At 40.1% G+C, this 17,732-nt stretch overlaps 1 protein-coding gene across 1 annotated transcript in view; it reads left to right on the forward strand.

Annotated features, from left to right (window-relative positions):
* The window catches only part of ADAMTSL1 (ADAMTS like 1), an 878,428-nt gene that overhangs the window by 557,117 nt on the left and 303,579 nt on the right, over positions 1 to 17,732 (forward strand). The gene's annotated exons all lie outside the window — the stretch shown is intronic.

Consider the following 17,732-nt stretch of genomic DNA (forward strand, 5'->3'; position numbering starts at 1 on the left):
TTAGTATTTCAAAGAGTTATTTTTCTCACACTATACTGATGATGCAGCCTTTTAAAATACATACTTTTAATTCTCCTCAATATAAACTTTGAATCGCCTGGCCAGATTATAACTAACTAGGCTGTTTCAAAACAGGGACTCTGTATTTCTTTTCTGCTTTCTGACGTTTCACATCTAAGTGTCTCGAGAACCAATAAGAGGAATGATAAAAGGGAAACCACTGGGGTCCTCATGAAATAAGTATTAGTTAAACGCAGATTTGACAGAGTCATTCATTCATTCATTCACTCATACAACAAAAACTGCTCAATGCCATCCTTGTATGAAGTACTACACTAGTACAAGGAAGAATAACATGTGGTCACTGTCTTAAAACATCTGTGATAAAGGACAAGATGCAGAGAGAGAAGATAGTTGTGCACGTAACCACACTCTAGCACAAAGCATGACAAATGCTGCAAGAAAGGGATAAAGTTCTTTGTGGGTTAAAAATGGAGAGACATTTGAAGGGTCTTCAAGGAAAAAGTGATTTGAGATAGGGCTTAGAGAACTAGGAGGGCTGTGACTGGTCCACATGAGTGTGAGGAGGTGATAGTCCAAGCAGAGGGGACACAATGGGCAACTTTGGATGCAGAAATGTTTAAGGTATGTTCCACATATGAATTTGGATAGGATTGTGGCTAGCATTATTGAAGAAAAGAATTGAAAGATATTTTGAGGGACGCCTGGGTGGCTCAGTCAGTTGAGCGTCCACCTTCAGCTCAGGTCATGATCTCGTGGTCTGTGAGTTCGAGTCCTGCATCAGGCTCTGTGCTGACAGCTCAGAGCCCAGAGCCTGCTTTGGATTCTGTGTCTCCCTCTCTCTCTCTTCCCCTCCCCCACTCATTCTCTGTCTCTCTCTATCAAAAATAAATAAACATTAAAAAAAATTTTTAAAAAGGTATTTTGATGTTACACCTTGAACAAATTTAAATGTTAGAGTTCCAAGCTTATATTAGTTCAGTGAATAACAGGGGATCACTAGAGGCTTTGGAGCAAGAGTATGATATTGCAGTTTCTTTCACTTCAGAAAGATTAATTCTGTAGTGATATGAGAGATGCTCTGGAACAGGAAATGGATGGGGAACAAGAAGCAATCAGAGCTTAAACCAAAAGGAAATAGATGCAAGAGAGATCAAAATTAAGGTCACTTTGTAAGACCTAACAAGCAATTTAAATTAGAATGATAAGTTGGAGTGAGAATAAAGGAAACACAGAGGTGTGTGTATATTTGGAGTTCTTAAACTGGCCTATCCTCTGTTAGAGTAGCTCTTTCCTTACTAGCTACATGACTGACTTTCCTTATTCTAATCTCAGCTCAAATGCCACCTCCTCAGAGTATTTTCCTTGACCAACTTATCTGATATGCTTGTCCCACTGCCCAATCCCATCTCTCACAACAGTCAATCTTGCTTCCTTTATAGCACTTTGACTTTCTTTGTAGCACTAATCTCTACCAAAATTTATCTTCTTCGATTACTTGGGTTTTTTTTTTTTCTGTTTTCCACTCTAGAATGTGGACTCCATGAGGATAGGAGCCTCATTCATCTTGTTCCCTCCTTTGTCCCTAGTGCCTGGAACTATTGACTCACACATATGAAGCACATGATGGAAATTTGCTTAATATGTAATGGATACCCAGGCTTCTGAAAAAATGGTGGATACCATTATCAAGATTAGGAATGTTGGGAGAAGGCTTGGGAGAGGGAAATGACAAATTTGATTTAGGGACACTATTGAGTTTGACATGCAGGCTGAACTTGTAGGTGGTATATTCAACTGTGCAATGAGGATTTGATCTCAGGAAAGAGATCAAAGCACAAGCCATAGAAACAGAAATAAGATGCATAAAAGTTGAAGATTTGGAAGCAGTTCCTTAGGGAGAATCATAAGAGGAAAGAAGCCTGAACTTTGGCGAATGTCTATATTCAGATAGAAAGAGAACTAGAGTGCCAGGTAAACCACAACAGGCACAGTGAGAGAAGTAGCAGAAGAAATAAAAATTCCTAAAGGTGTTCAGTAGGATAAATGTTGCCAACAGGTTGAAGACTGAAAAAACTCTGCTGAGGAACAGTTTCTATAGTGTACTAGGAACAAACAAAATCAAAATCACATGGGGTAAAAAAAAGAGTATCAATGAGAAAATGGAGTTGATGGGTATAAGCTATTCTTATTAAGTGTTCACAGAGGTATCTCATCATTTATGGATCCACATAAAGGTAGGTGGGTAGTTGGTTTGTTTTCAGTGAGTAAACCTTGAGAGATAAGTTGATCTAAAAGGAGAGATTGAGGGGCGCCTGGGTGGCGCAGTCGGTTAAGCGTCCGACTTCAGCCAGGTCACGATCTCGCAGTCCGGGAGTTCGAGCCCCGCGTCGGGCTGATGGCTCAGAGCCTGGAGCCTGTTTCCGATTCTGTGTCTCCCTCTCTCTCTGCCCCTCCCCCGTTCATGCTCTGTCTCTCTCTGTCCCAAAAATAAATAAACGTTGAAAAAAAAATTTTAAAAGGAGAGATTGAGGGGCGCCTGAGTGGCTCAGTGGTTAAGCATCTGACTTCAGCTCAGGTCATGATCTCGCGGTTTGTGGGTTCGAGCCCTGCATTGGGCTCTGTGCTTACAGCTCAGAGCCTGGAGCCTGCTTCAGGTTCTGTGTCTCCTTCCCACTCATGCTCTGTCTCTCTCTCTCTCAAAAACAAATAGTCATTAAAAAAATAAGTAAATAATAAAAGGAGAGATTGATTATATGAGAAGGTAAGGGGATACTTGATGCCCCAGGTCCCAAAGGAGACAGTGGGTGACAAGAAGAGGAATCTTGGTGAAGGCAAAGGACATATGCTTCACTCTGAGAATATAGAAGCAAATTGAGAGAGGAAATTTGAGGGTATAGAAAGATTTTGAAGAAGAGAAAAGGTGAGACTGCTCCAGATGCACAGGCTCAAACTTCCCTTAGAGTTTTCTCCGTCACCTGCTGAAAGTGAAGAAGGTGAGTTGAACTTGAAGAAGTGAGCATGAAGGCCTACAACAGCCCCTAGGTAAATCAAGTGGAAGCCAGCAAAGCAAAATAAGGAATTGTTCGGGGGCAAGGAAGGGGCTCAGCTGAGGCCAAAAAGCTTGATGTGACAGAGAACAAGGTCAGAAGGATTTAGGACTTAGTCCAGTGGTATGGCGATGCATTGGGGCAGGAACAGAGAAAACTCACATTGGAGGTGACTCATGGCCAGAGTACTGATGAGATGGGTTGCGAGAGACCAAGATGAATGAAAAGTATATGTATTTTTAACACCCAACCAGGGAGAGTGCAGGGAACTAGAAGGCATGATAATTGGGAGTAAGAGTAATTGTTAAGGGGAAAATTTTGCCTACTTCATTTCTCTTTCCACTGAGGACACTAGGTGCCACATAGTTCAACTGCTAATTGGTTAAAAGAATCAAATAGCTACAGTTGTTCAATTTTTAAAAATGGTATTGACAGAGTTTGTTTTATAAATGGTATAAAAAATGTTTAATGGAAATATACTTTAGCTCATTGATTTTCTTTATCCCTTTTATTATCGTGATATCTTATACATCAGGGCTTTTTTTTAAATACCATAATGTTATTTAAGAATCTCCATAATGTCCATTCTGTTTCTTTATGGCTTTTAAAATCGTGGAAAGGATCCAAACTCTCCTAAGTAGATGAATGCCTAAAGCATCATGAGCAGATGTCTGCCTACCCTGTCCTTCAAGCTCTTCAGAAACAGCCCACAATCTCCCTGCTATCATTATGAGCACTTTCATGGACAGATGTAGGCTAAGACTCTGACCTAATATTATTTAAAACCCATAGCGTTACCAAAGCCAGCTCTTTATAGCTTGTAGAATCAAACTGACATTGAATTTCTGTATGAGAATCTAAACTCTTCAAATCATTTGAAGCTTTTTTTTTTTCTGACTTTTGGCCATGACAGAAGCAACATTGCCAAAAAAACAAACAAAAAGTCTCATAAGAATCTTTTCATAATCCCATCCCAATTTCTCAAACTAAGAAGTTCAGGGCAATTCAGTTAAATATTCCCCTTTTAAATACCTGTTTGGAAAAACTCTAGGGTCCCTTGTTCGGTAAGCCTCCAGGTCAACCCTTAATACCTGGCAGCTTCCTGGGGCTCTTCTGAACCACTTCTCCAAAGATTCACCCTCTTTTTCTATTTTTTGTAGGTGCTACATAGTTCTCTGGGTTCTTATTCTCCAAGGCTGAGGAGGAGAAAATGTCTCCTCAGTTTTCTTAGCTTTCTGCATTGTCTGAAAAATCAGTTCACATACTTTTAAGATGTTCTTGTTAATCACTCTGTAGACAGGGGGTATCAATAAAGAAAGTACCCATGATGTTCGCCTAGTTCTTTTAGTCACACGACCTTCTGTTACTATTTCTAGCTGGTTCAAGCAGACTATTTTCATTTCTAAGGATGTAGTGCATCCAACCTTTCCCATTTCACAGTCCAAGGGGGCAAGGCCCTCTCTCTCTCTGGAAGAAAAGACGAAGGATACTACTGGGGAAAACAATAGGTGTGAGCCCAAGTGGGTCATTTAGGTTTCAGATCTTCCCAGGGAGGGCCCTAATTTACTGACTCAAATTAGCCCTCACATCTGATCCCCTTGATCTTAACTAGGCATTTTAAAGGGACTTTCAAAGTTAGACTAATACCATGTTACTTATAAACTGTTTCTTTGTCACCATCCTTAATCTTAACAAGGGTTGACATTTAGGAGACAGTGACTACAATTAGCAATATAATAGGCCAAGGTGCCTGTGGTAGCTGGTGGTGCCCTTAAGTTCTTTTCTTTCTTTTTCTTTTTCTTTTTTAAATTCAAGTTACTTAACATATGGTGTAGTATTGGTTTCAGGAATAAAATTTAGTGATTCATCATTTAGATAGAACACCCAGTGCTCATCCCACCGAGTGCCCTCCTTAATGCCCATCACCCATGTAGATTGTCTATCCCCCACCCACCTCCCCTCCAGAAATCCTGTTTGTTCTCTGTATTTAAGAGTCTCTTAGGGTTTGCCTCCCTCTCTGTTTTTATCTTATTTTTCTCACACTTGACTGTTGTTTAAAAAAACAAAAGTCCCTAAGACTAAAGTCGGGAGGCCACATTTCCATATCTCTTCTAGAACCCTCCCAGAGATGAGTGGGCAGAGATTTCTGTGCTAAGAGGTCACAGAAGGGCCACGTCTGATTTTCTCAACAGTGTGCACCCAGTGCCTAGCATGAAGTGTCCAACAACATGCTTCTGAAACTGTGTGCCAGGGAACACGGCAAACTGACAGGGCTGCCGTGGGATTTTTCAAACATTCAAAGGCACCCTAGCAATACTTGATACCTGCTGGGCCCTATGCAAATTAGTAGATCATGCTGTCTTCCTTTCTATGACATCTTGTCTTTGCAAAGTTGGAGACTAAGCCCCAAACCCAGTCCTCCTGAAGCTTTGATAACAAAGCAAGTACCGAGAGAAAATCAATGTGGGACAGGAGATGAGGGTGGCATTGTCCAGTCAGATTTCATACTTTAAGAAGTTTTCCAATATTTAACGAGTGCAAACTTACCATTAGTAAGTAAACCTGGTTGTTTATGAATAAAATAAAATCTAATTTTTCTTTCAAGTATGTGTATTGTTTTCTTTTTTTTTTTAATTTTTTTTAACATTTATTTATTTTTGAGACAGATAGAGACAGAGCATGAGCAGGTGAGGGTCAGAGAGAGAGGGAGACACAGAATCCGAAATAGGCTCCAGGCTCTGAGCTGTCAGCCCAGAGCCCGATGCGGGGCTCGAACTCACGGGCCGCGAGATCATGACCTGAGCTGAAGTTGGACGCCCAACCGACTGAGCCACCCAGGCGCCCCTGTATTGTTCTTTTCAAATAGCTGTTGTGAGGGTGCAAATACCTATTGAGTTGTTTGGACCTAACTACTTAATCAATGGAAGTGTTAGGTATTCCTTTCGGCCTAGGGGTGCCATAAAAAAGTTTTGAGATATTAAAGGGGCTATGGGCAGATGAAGTTTAGCAACCCCTATCACGTGGTGGACATTCAGCACTTAATGATGAATGAATAAATGACATCCTAAGTAAGGTGACATTTGAGCAGAAACTTTCAAGATGATAGGAATTTTTCCAGACTATAGTAAGAGACAGTGTTAGAAAAAATGGGAATGGAATTTATTCAGCAATTTCTGCTGTGACCTGCTGTGTACCAGGCACTTATTCTAGGCACTGGGGTATCATAGCTACAGAGAAAGATAAGCCCCTGTTCTCATGAAGCTTATTCTCTAGTGAGAGAAAGCAGATGATAAACAAATAAAGAAAGAGAAGTGTGAGAGTTTCAATGAGTGAATGATTCTGAAGGAAATAAAGCAGGATAATGGCATAAAGAATGACGTCGGGGAAGTCGCTGCATATGGGGTGATCAAGAAATTCTCTCTGAGGTGACATGGGGGCCTTAGTCGTATGTGTGAAGGGAGAGGCATGAACTAGCCCAGCTTCTTTGAGGCCCTGGTAGGTCATTTTATGAAGTATGGTATGTGGTATGGTGCGGGAAAGGAGGTACTTATCTGTTCTGAGGAGTCTGAACTTACTCCTAAATGTTATTCTGTAAGGGGCACTCCTAGCCTCTCAGTAAGGGTGACAGGCATTGTTTGCAAAAGGACCAGAAGGCTGACAGACGGGTTGCTCTAATCACCCCCTTCTGTGCATTTCTCTTCTCCCAGACCCAGAGCCAGTCTCAGACTGAAGTATATGAAAGGCAGCGGAGGGTTTTCTTAACCTCAAGAACAAGTTTCTTAACTGAAAAAGAAGTTCTGAGGGAAAGAATGTTGGTTTCTTCTTAATAAATGTTCAGAATCCTCCCCCTACTACAGGGGGCTTCCGGAGGGCACGCTGGGTATCCAGAGTGGCTCTGCCCAAGGCTGACTAGACTCTATAGCACTGGACCTAAGAAATGTGCTTCCTGCTGGATTCAATCCCGATTCCCTCCTTAATGACCCATCCAGCTGAAAAGCAGAAATTTTCCTTGTGCTGTATCTTCCTTGAGAGAGAGAGAGCACTCTCATCTTAAACTCTGATAACACATGTCTCTTCCAAGTAACTTTATTAGGATTTCATCCGTAAGGTAATGTAACAAAATGGGGGCCAGCTTCTCCTATCCTTACCTGTTAGCCTTGTAATGACAGTCTCTGAGAGGCCATCAGGATGTGTGGCTAGGAGGAGGGGTGAGTGATTTAAAGGACACACTTCATTTTTCAATCCCACGGACACAAAGGACTCAAAATAGTAACATAGAGCAGAAAGAACATAGGCTTCTCAGAGTCCTGGCACTGCAGCTTAGTAGTTAGGTGCTTTTGAACAAAGTTCGGTAATCTCTGTTTTCGTACCTGTTAAAATACCCTTCTTATATACATCCAAAGAATGTTTGTTAATGCAATGTTTATGGTAGTTTAAAATTGGAAACAAATGGAGGGGGGCTGGTTAAATAAACTGTGATGTGTCCACACCACAGAGCACTAAACAGTTATGTAAAAGAGTAAGTCGGATCTGTAAGCACAAACCTGTAAAGTTTTTCCAAGACATTTTGAGTGTGAAAGAAACAAGTGTAGAGTAGTATCTTTAATATGATCTCAGTCAATTTTTATTTTATTTTTTTTTATTAAAATTTTTTTTTCAACGTTTTTTATTTATTTTTGGGACAGAGAGAGACAGAGCATGAACGGGGGAGGGGCAGAGAGAGAGGGAGACACAGAATCGGAAACAGGCTCCAGGCTCCGAGCCATCAGCCCAGAGCCCGACGCGGGGCTCGAACTCACGGACCGCGAGATCGTGACCTGGCTGAAGTCGGACGCTTAACCGACTGCGCCACCCAGGCGCCCCTACATTTGATCTCAGTCAATTTTTAAAACCCCCCAAACTGAGAGCACCTGGGTGGCTCGATCGGTTCGGTGTCCGACTTTGGCTCAGGTCATGATCTCAAGCCCCGCATCAGGAGGTCTGCTCTCTCAGCGCAGAGCCTGCTTTGGATCCTCTGTCTCCCTCTCTCTCTGCACCTTCTCCACTTGTGCTCTCAATGTCTTTCAAAAATAAATAAACATTTTATTTTTTTTTTATTTTTATTTAAAAAAAATTTTTTTTTTCAACGTTTATTTATTTTTGGGACAGAGAGAGACAGAGCATGAACGGGGGAGGAGCAGAGAGAGAGGGAGACACAGAATCGGAAACAGGCTCCAGGCTCTGAGCCATCAGCCCAGAGCCCGACGCGGGGCTCGAACTCACGGACCGCGAGATCGTGACCTGGCTGAAGTCGGACGCTTAACCGACTGCGCCACCCAGGCGCCCCATAAATAAACATTTTAAAACAAATAAGTAAAGGATTCTAATTAACAATTGTTTTTTAAAAAATAAAAAAATAAAATAAAATAAAATAATTAAAAAAACAGACTGAGGTATGTCTGGGGTGTGGTATATCGCTGATCACAATTATTATGTAATGCAGAGAGAGATTTTGAGTAACTTAAGGGCTTTCCTTTTTTATTCTGTATACTTCCGTAGTAAGTTAGATGTGTTACAGGATGTATATTCTTCTATAACTGGCATCAATTTAAAAATATAAAAAAGAAAATGAGGTTGGGGTAAAATATTTTGAAAATCATTGAATATATATTTTATTGTCGAAACACTGAAAAAAATACCTCACAGAGTTTTTCTGAGGATTACATGGGGAAATATCTAAAAAGCAGTCAGCATGGTACCCAACTCAGTAATGTTGGCTCTGCCCTGCCTTAGTTCCTTTCCTCAATTCCCCCTTTCTGTGGCAAAGTACTCTTTCCAGGAGAATACACTATTTATAAAAGTAAAAATTAGATCACTTTAAATTCCTGAAGTTCGGCCTTACTGTGTGACATCATAAGGAACTTTTCTTGATTATTTTTCCAAGTAAACAGATTCCAGGTATTCTAGAACAAGAATATTAGCCCTCATCTCTGGCAGAACTGCAGATTTACAATTCTTCTTCCTTTGGATGACATATAGGAAAACAGACTTTCTATGTAATGCCCGTAGGCTGGACAGTTAGGTCTCTGGCAGCGGTGAAGCTTGGCTGTTCTTTGAACAAACAAATGTTTAGTTGGAATTGCTGTATGTTCTCAGGAACATAACCCGGGGGACCAATCAATATCCCCCCTAACGAGTCTAACTTACCACAAAGATAGAATGAATGTAGAATGGCGACTTAACTACTTGTAGGGCTGTGTGTGTGTGTGTGTGTGTGTGTGTGTGTGTGTGTGTGTGTGTATGTGTGTCCCTTTCAACATTGAGAAACACTGTTGCTGGAACAAAAAGATGTTCATTAGGGATCACATTTCCAGGAGCATCTTGATTTTCTTGACTCGGACCACAGTCCTTTCTATTTATGCAGAAATTAGTAACAAAGGAAAATAATTTTTAGGGGGCAAGAAGTGATAAGTGACTTTTATTGTTTCTCTGAGGACAGAGTCCCTGTCCAAACTCTGTCAGCACCAATGCTGACTAAACTTTGACCATCCAGCAGATGAATTAATCTCTAAGTGCAAGTATACAGCATGTCATGTGGATAACTGGAGGTTGATTTTGGTTCAAAACACATCATTTCCCTTTCAATAGTTAAACACTGAGCATTTAGGATAAATGGCTGAAAATATCTGCAGCAATTACTCCGGGAAAAAAAAAAAACCTCATATTTTATGACTAACTGTTTTATCATTTGTGGCATAAAGAAATAAACCTTTTTTTAATGATTCACAGATTCCTTCATTTGGTGGATCTGTCCGGTGGATATAGATCTCTCTGCAGTACTTGCTACCAGGCAGCTAGCCAATATTTTTTTTTTTTTTTTGGATTTTTCCTCCCCAGTGGGTTGGGCCCTTCTGCTTTTCTTCTCCCCTAGGCCTTCTTTTGACTGCTGCACACATTTCTTTTCTTTTTAATGCTTTTTCTGACATGCGTTTATTGGACCCCTCTGAAGTCTCTCTACTTTTCCTTTCTCCTTAATGTGTCCTCTTGATGTGTTTCTTATCCTCTGCCTCAACTTTTTCCTCTCTGGGAGGAGCGTCATATGAACATGACCCCAGGGAGAGAGACGTGGGCTGGCCGACTCTGCTGTTGCTCACTTGGTGGTTGGACAAGCTCTTCAGACTTCTCACAGCCTCAGTTTCCTCAATCATGACATAGAGTCACCAGGTTCACTTCACAGTACTCCTTTACGAGGATCAGAATCAGTAATGTAGGTACATGGAAGATGCTCAATGAATTTTAGTTCCTTCTGCCACCTGATATGACAAAGATAAGTAAGTTATGGTCTTCCAAAAGAACTCCATTCCCCAGGTAAGGATGATTTTGCCCTTGTTCCTAACTCAACATAATATGAAGAACCCCAAACTGTTGAGTAAGATATAAAAGCTAATAAATTGTTACAACTAATTTCTGCTTATTGGCATCCTTCTGATATATTTAAGAGCCATAGGTGATTTGCCCCCGAAGTTGGTCAGAGTTAGTTTATTCTAAGCCAGCATCATCCCATGGAGACTGTCAGAGGAAGCATTGACAATACTTGTAAGTGGCCTTTGAGTGATATGAGCTGGCCTCCCTAAAGTCACACGTTCTAGTTCACACATGTGATGCTTTCTGATAAGAAATAAGTGTGCCTCACACAACAGCTATGTTCTTTTCCTGTGGATTTATAGCTAAGTGTCAAACGACTGCTTTCTTACGGCTGTTAGCATGAACTTGGTCAACCCAGAATTTGTTTACTTCATTATCATCATGATCATTTGCCATATTGAAACTCTCTGAGGAAAAAGTTCAGCTAGACCTTTTGCAGGTGTGTGTTTTGTTATTAATGCTACAGTATTGGCTTGATAGAGTTTTGAAGGGAAGATAAACCCTTCACTGATTCGCCTGATAAAGGGAATTAAAGAGTTATCTATCATTTCCTAGAGTGTTGGGATTTATCAGACTAGAAAAGTGGTATGAGTCCCTCTCCCAGCTAGTTCTATGACCACAGGTAATGGTATATATGTGCTGCAATCTTTGTCAAAAATGACTAGTACACTGATCATATACCTCAAAGGGATCCTGACAAAGCAATAGATTTATAGAAGATTTGAATTAAAAGAAACTAGTTTGTTTGGGGTATCTGCCAGGTGCCAGGCCTAGTGCTAGTGACTAATTCAGTTCTCACAATCACCTTGAGAAGTATTACCCTGATTTTACAAATAAAGAAATCTGGATATTGAAAGAGATGAAATACTTTATTTAGTGGTGCTGCTAGGTTTGTATGATGCCAAAACCCATGCCCATCTCAGCATGACTCAAGAGGGTGCATCAATGACCTAGACTAACTCATGTAGCAAATAACAAAACTAAGACACAAAGAGATTAAGGCATAAGGAATTTTACAACATATGCGATATGGTTTAGGAAAAGAGATGTTCAAATAAGTTTACTGTAGCAATTTTAATTCTTCAAGGCTACAAGTATATGAACTGCTGAGAATTTTAAGTGTGCAAATCAAATACAGCAGAAAAGGCAAATCCAAGTATCCTTGCTGAAAACGTCCCAAATTGCCTCTCCTTTGAGCTTCTCCTCTTGTCCAGAGAATATAAATTTCCTGAGCCAATACTTCTCAAACCTACTCTCTCAAGTCCTAGTCTCTGAATTACACAAAATGTATGCTGGCCTCTGGTGACCCAGATAGAAGCTTGAAGCAGAGATTTGACAGTGACTTTGAAAGAAATTACTACTGTAGTTCTTCCCTTGGCACAGTGCCTTGTGGAATGAAACGAAACAAGCCGCCATGCATAGGTTGCTAACATGCAAATACTTGTCTATGCTCAGCCGCTCTCCGTGAGACTAGAAACGATAAGCAGCATCAGATCTTCCAATTACCGCCAAGATGTGTTGAAACTCAGGCAACAGAAATTCTTATGCTTTTTCCTCTGAGGGATCACTCACAGACCTTTGTGCTGAGCTTTCTGAGCTAAGGCCATTATTTAATTAATCCACTTTCATACTGTATTGTACTTCCGGGAATCTTTTCTTCATATGTTTTTCTTTGATTTTGAACATTCTCTTCCTTTTCAGAGGAAATTATCAAATTTAAAGAGGGTGTCTTGAACGTTTGGCTATATTTTTTCTTTACAATCTTATGATGAGCAAAGCTATGCATGGCTCTTAGAGCATATTTAGTTTAGGCTTCAAATTCTGTTCAGAATCTTGAGTGGAATATGGTCATCACAGAAGGAAGGGTAAGGAAGCATTATGTGGTATTTTTGTGCCTTTGAATCTTCACCAAGCAAATGTGCTTCAGAGCTCATTCAACACCAATATCCTATAATGTACTGGTCTCCTCTTCCCAAGCAATATATTCATTATGAATACTCCTCCCCTCCCCCAACAGAAGATTTTAAATGATATAGCACTACATTTCAAAAAGTGTAATTTATTACTTTTTAATGTTTCTTTTTCTTCCTTTAAAATACTGCTAGGAATTATTTACTTTGAATTGTTATAGATCCTAGAAGCAACTTGGACAAACCTCTCAATCCCTATAGGATGGGAGTTTGGAAAACAATTTTTAGACAACTCTGTGGGGCCACCTTGACCTCGTTGCTGGGTGATGAAGGCTGAGCAGTCAAGTTGCTATGACTATAACCCCTGTGGCATCCAGAACAGCTCTGCCTTTACCTGTTTTATTGATTAGCATCCTGCATAAGATTCTTTTGAGGGAAAAGAGTTCTGCAACAAAATAAGAGTATGAAAACCCCTGCTTTATAATATCCCTCCTAAGAGGTCTTCTAGTTTCTGTCTGATTATTTCTAGGGAAGAAAATTATCCATCTGACATAAATTTGTGTACAAGGCTAATTGCCAGGAGAGTGTCTCATAAACTGATGTATACTTTAATTCAACAGATAGTTAGTTATTGACTGTGCAAGGCATTGTGCTGGGAACAAATGACAACAAAAAGATTTGTATAAGACAGTACTCCCAAATGTTTTGAAATTGGAGGCAAGAAGAAAAGACAAAAATCCAGATAGCTACAATCTCATGCAGAGTAAGAGAAGTTGTGAAGGAAAAGTGTAAGGAGATTGCTAAGAGAATTTCTGATCAATCTGTTCTTCCCTGTTTCCAAACAAGCAGCAATGTTGGGCAAATTATAAAACGTTGAAACCAATGACATAGCCAAGTTCAATAGCAAGATTAAAACATCCATGCACCAAAAATGGAGCATGTATGCAAGATGGTGATCAGTGCTGATGGCCACAGGCTTTTGGGCTCCATAACTAGAAGTAAGCAAAGATTAGCCCCAGCTCAATTCCTGTGGGATAACCAGAGCTAAATTTACTTGTACAGGAGAAAGAGCACTTCTTCCAGGTAGAGAACTTCATGTCAGAAGCCTGGATGGGGCTCTTTGTGTGGATGGAAGCTGATGTTTGCTTTGGTTTTAATGATGGTTTGCCTGGGATGAGAGCTTTATCTGAAACAGTGAGTCTAGAGGGGCTGGTGGAGATCACGGACTGAACCTACTAAATGACACTTGGGCTCAGTGACTAGATTGGCAGTTTCCTTGTTATGGATTCAAACCCACAATTCCAGGGGCACTGGGGGGGCACCATCATTTAAGTGTCTGGCTCTTGATTTCGGCTCAGGTCATGATCTCATGGTTCATGAGTTTGAGCCCCACATTGGGCTCCATGCTGACAGTGCAGATTCTGCTTGGGATTCTCTCTCTCCCTCTTTGTCTGCCCCTCCCCTGCTCATGCACTCTCTAAATAAATAAATAAATAAATAAATAAATAAATAAATAAAACTTAAAAAGATGTTTTTAAACACAAAAACAAAATTCCAGCATAGCAATCTGATTCTGAACTGGGGGCTGGGTGAACCACGTGGAGATAATCACAAAACTATTAGAGCAGATGAGGACAAAGAGACACAAAGGAAAAGCAAAATCTTTCCATAAAAAATAAGTCTATTTGGGGCTCCTGGGTGGCTCAGTCAGTTAAGTGTCCAACTTCAACTCAGGTCATGATCTCGTGGTTTGTGAGTTCGAGCCCCATGTCGGGCTCTGTGCTGACAGCTCAGAGCCTGGAGCCTGCTTCAGATTCTGTGTCTCCCTCTCTCTCTGCTCCTCCCCTGCTCTTTCTTTCTCTCTCAAAAATAAATAAACATTCAAAAAATTAAAAACTACGTCTACAAATAATAATCTCAAAACATTATAGAACTATACCAAAAAAAGTCAACAAAATTAATATTCACTCCAAATAAAATTTGGCAAATGAAACTGTTTGATAAAGACATTAAAATTGATACAGGCAATCCTCATTATTTGTGGATTCCAATAATTATGAATTCACCATTTCTCTAGAAAGTATCCCTGGTCATTTGCAGATATGTGCAGAGTGGCAAAAAACTTCAGTTGTCCAGCCAGCACATTCCCAGCTGAGGTGGTGCCTTCTTGTTTCAGCTCTCATACTATAAACAAGTGTCCTATTCACAACCTATGTAGTCCAAGTTTTTCAGATTTTTGCGATTTTTAATGGTGATTTTTAAAACGGCCCTCAAACGTAGTGCTAAAATGCTGCCTGGTGTTTCTAAGCACAAGAAGGTTGTGATGTGCCTTATGGAGAAGATGCGTGTTACATAAGCTTCATTCAGTCATGAATTATAATGCTCTTGGCTGTAGGTTCAATGCTAATGAATCAATAGATATTAAATGAGGTATCTTTAGACAGAAACACATATAAAACAAGATTATGTATTGGTTGGTTGGCCAAAGTATGACCAGAGACTCATTGGAACTGTGAGCAATGATAGATAGTATTTTCTCTTGCAGTGTTTATGGTGACTTGGCAGAAAATAATCACCATGAATGAAGGGAATTGGCATTTTTTTATGTTCATTTATTTATTTTGAGAAAGAGAGAGAGCACAAGGGAGGTGAGGACAGAGAGACAGAGAGAGAGAGAGAGAGAGAGAATCCTAGGCAGGCTCTACACTGTCAGCAAGGGACCTGATGCGGTGCTCGATCCCACAAACCATGAGATCATGACCTGAGCAGCAACCAAGAGCCCGATGCTTAACTGATTGAGCCACCCAGGTGCCCCGACTGTATGTGTTTAACAGAAACACACTGGGGGGCGCCTGGGGGGCTCAGTTGGTTAAGCGTCTGACTCTTGATTTCTGCTCAGGTCATGATCTCACAGTTTGTGAGATTGAGCCCCATGTTGGAGCCTGCTTAGGATTCTTTCTCCCTCTCTCTCTGTCCCCCCCCCCATTTGTTCTCTCTGTTTGTCTCAAAATAAATAAGTAAACTTAAAAAAAAAGAAATTTTCTGAAAATACAGCTCAAAATTCCATATACCTGATATGACAGAGCCCTTAAGAGATACAGAACAAATAAAATGCTCACTCTCTTCATACATGTAATAGGATCTTCCAAAAATGAGAATTGGGGAAATGACATTTAGAATATTCCAGAAAGGAAAAAGGACAAGCGTCCTCAGACTAGAATTGCAACATAAGTGCTGAAGAGAAAAAATAAAATACATATGCACACATGTCATGATCCAACATCAGAAGGATAATCTGACATTAAAGAAAAAGGGAAAATATGAAAAGCTATCAGAGAAAAAACAGATCACCCACAAAGGAATGAAACTTAGACTAATGGCAGAAACTTCTCCATCACATAGAGTCCAGAAGATAATGAGTTAATATCTTCAAAGTGCTAATGGCAAATAAGGGTCAGTGTAGAATTTGGGACCCTCAAACTATCAATCAAGAATATAGGCAGAAACCAAAATGTGTTCTGATATACAAAGACGAGAGAGTTCACTACCCACGGATTTTCACTAAAATAATTATTACAGGATGAATTTCAGAAAGAAAACAGTGGACTGTAGGAAAGCTGGGTATCCAAGAAAACAACGATGAGGCCAGAGGGGTGTGAGAGTGTGTGTGTATGTGCATATACGTTTCGTGACTAATATTCCTGGTTCTCCTTTCCTAATGAGTATATGGGAGTATTGAACTTTTCTAACCCCTTGAAATTAGACAAGACCATATGTATGAGTAGCTTGGGCCACTGAAATGTGAGTTGAAATGATGCACATTATTTTCAGGAAGAAGCAATAAAGGGTCAGTTTGAATAGTGTCCATGCTCTCTCTTCCCTTGTGGTAGTGACCAAGGAGATCTTTGCTTCTCAAAGAGTGGTTTGGAGATCAGCAGCATCAACGTCAACTGGGCTCATGTGAGAACTGGAGAATCTCAGGTTCCATTCCAGATCTGCAGAATCAGAATCTTCATTGTAACGCGATTCTCAGATCATTCGTCTATATATTCAAATTTGAGAAGCACGGTTCTATTAGATAGTACATTCTATTTCAGTTTGAGTCACTGAGTTACCCCACAGATAACAGCTGCTAAAGAGAGTCAGAGATTCTGTGAGTATGAAATAAATCTTTGCTGCATTAAGCCAAATGGATTTTAGAGACTGTTTGCATTTTCAGAATCCCCTAACCTATCCTGACAGCTATAGTCAAGGTGGTAGGCAGAATGGTCCCCCAGATATACCCATGCCCTAATCTTTGTAACTTGTGAATATGTATTATGTACATGGCAAAAGGAATTTGCCAAAGTAATTAAGGGTACAGACCTTAAGACACAAAGAGTAGCCTAAATTATCCAGGCGGGCCTAATGTAATTATGTGATGCTTTAAAAGCAAAGAACTTTCCACAGCTGAAAAGATATGACGAAGTCAGAGAGACTGTCAGCCCAAGAAGGTTTTCATGCACTATTACTGGCTCTGAAATGGAGGGGGGCCATGGTCAAGGACCAGAGAGAGAGACCTCTAAGAGCATGTCAACCTCTAGCTGACAACTAGCAAGGAAAGAGGGACTTCTGTCTTACAACCCCAAAGAACTGAATTTGGCCAAAACCCCAATGAACTTGGAAGAGGATTCGTCTCCTGACGCCAAAAAGGAACTTAGCCTTTCCAATACCTTCCTTTTGGCCTTGAGAAAGAAACTCTAAGCCAGGGACCCCGTCAGCCATACTTGGACTTGTATCTTACAGAACTGTGAGATAATCAATTTGTGTTTTAAACATCTAAGTTTATGGCAATTTGTTAAGGTAGCAATAGAAACTGAATGCAGTGGGTAAATCTAACTGGTGAGCACAACTTTGTTTTTATTTCATGTTTCTTTATTAACCGCACTTCAGTGTTTAGTGTGTATTAAGATCTTTGTTGTATTTGAGAAGAGGATAAAAATAAAGTTAGATTTTTTTTTTACAAAATTTAAGTTGATTATTAAAAAAATTTAAATATCCATTAAAAGAATCGGAAGTGCAATCTATAACTTCCAAACTAGCACAAGAAATACTAGAAAATAAAGAGAATCTTGCCAACTTAATAGAAGTTAGAGAAGAAAGAAAAAGGTAGTAAAGAAAAGCCATAGTAAGAAGAAAATACAAAATAAGACAGTGGTGGTTCAAACTTGACAAAGTAATGCCAAAGTTTTCTACAATGACTGTTTCAATTCTCATCCCCACAAGAATTATATAGGTTCTCTGGGTTCCATATCCTTGCCAATGCTTGATATTATATAACTTTAACTTTTGTCTAATCTTGTGGGTG

Source organism: Lynx rufus, unplaced genomic scaffold, assembly GCF_022079265.1.
Source record: "Lynx rufus isolate CCGP_SWC_20201006 ecotype Redwood Valley unplaced genomic scaffold, mLynRuf1.p SCAF_10, whole genome shotgun sequence".
Lineage (NCBI taxonomy): Eukaryota > Metazoa > Chordata > Mammalia > Carnivora > Felidae > Lynx > Lynx rufus.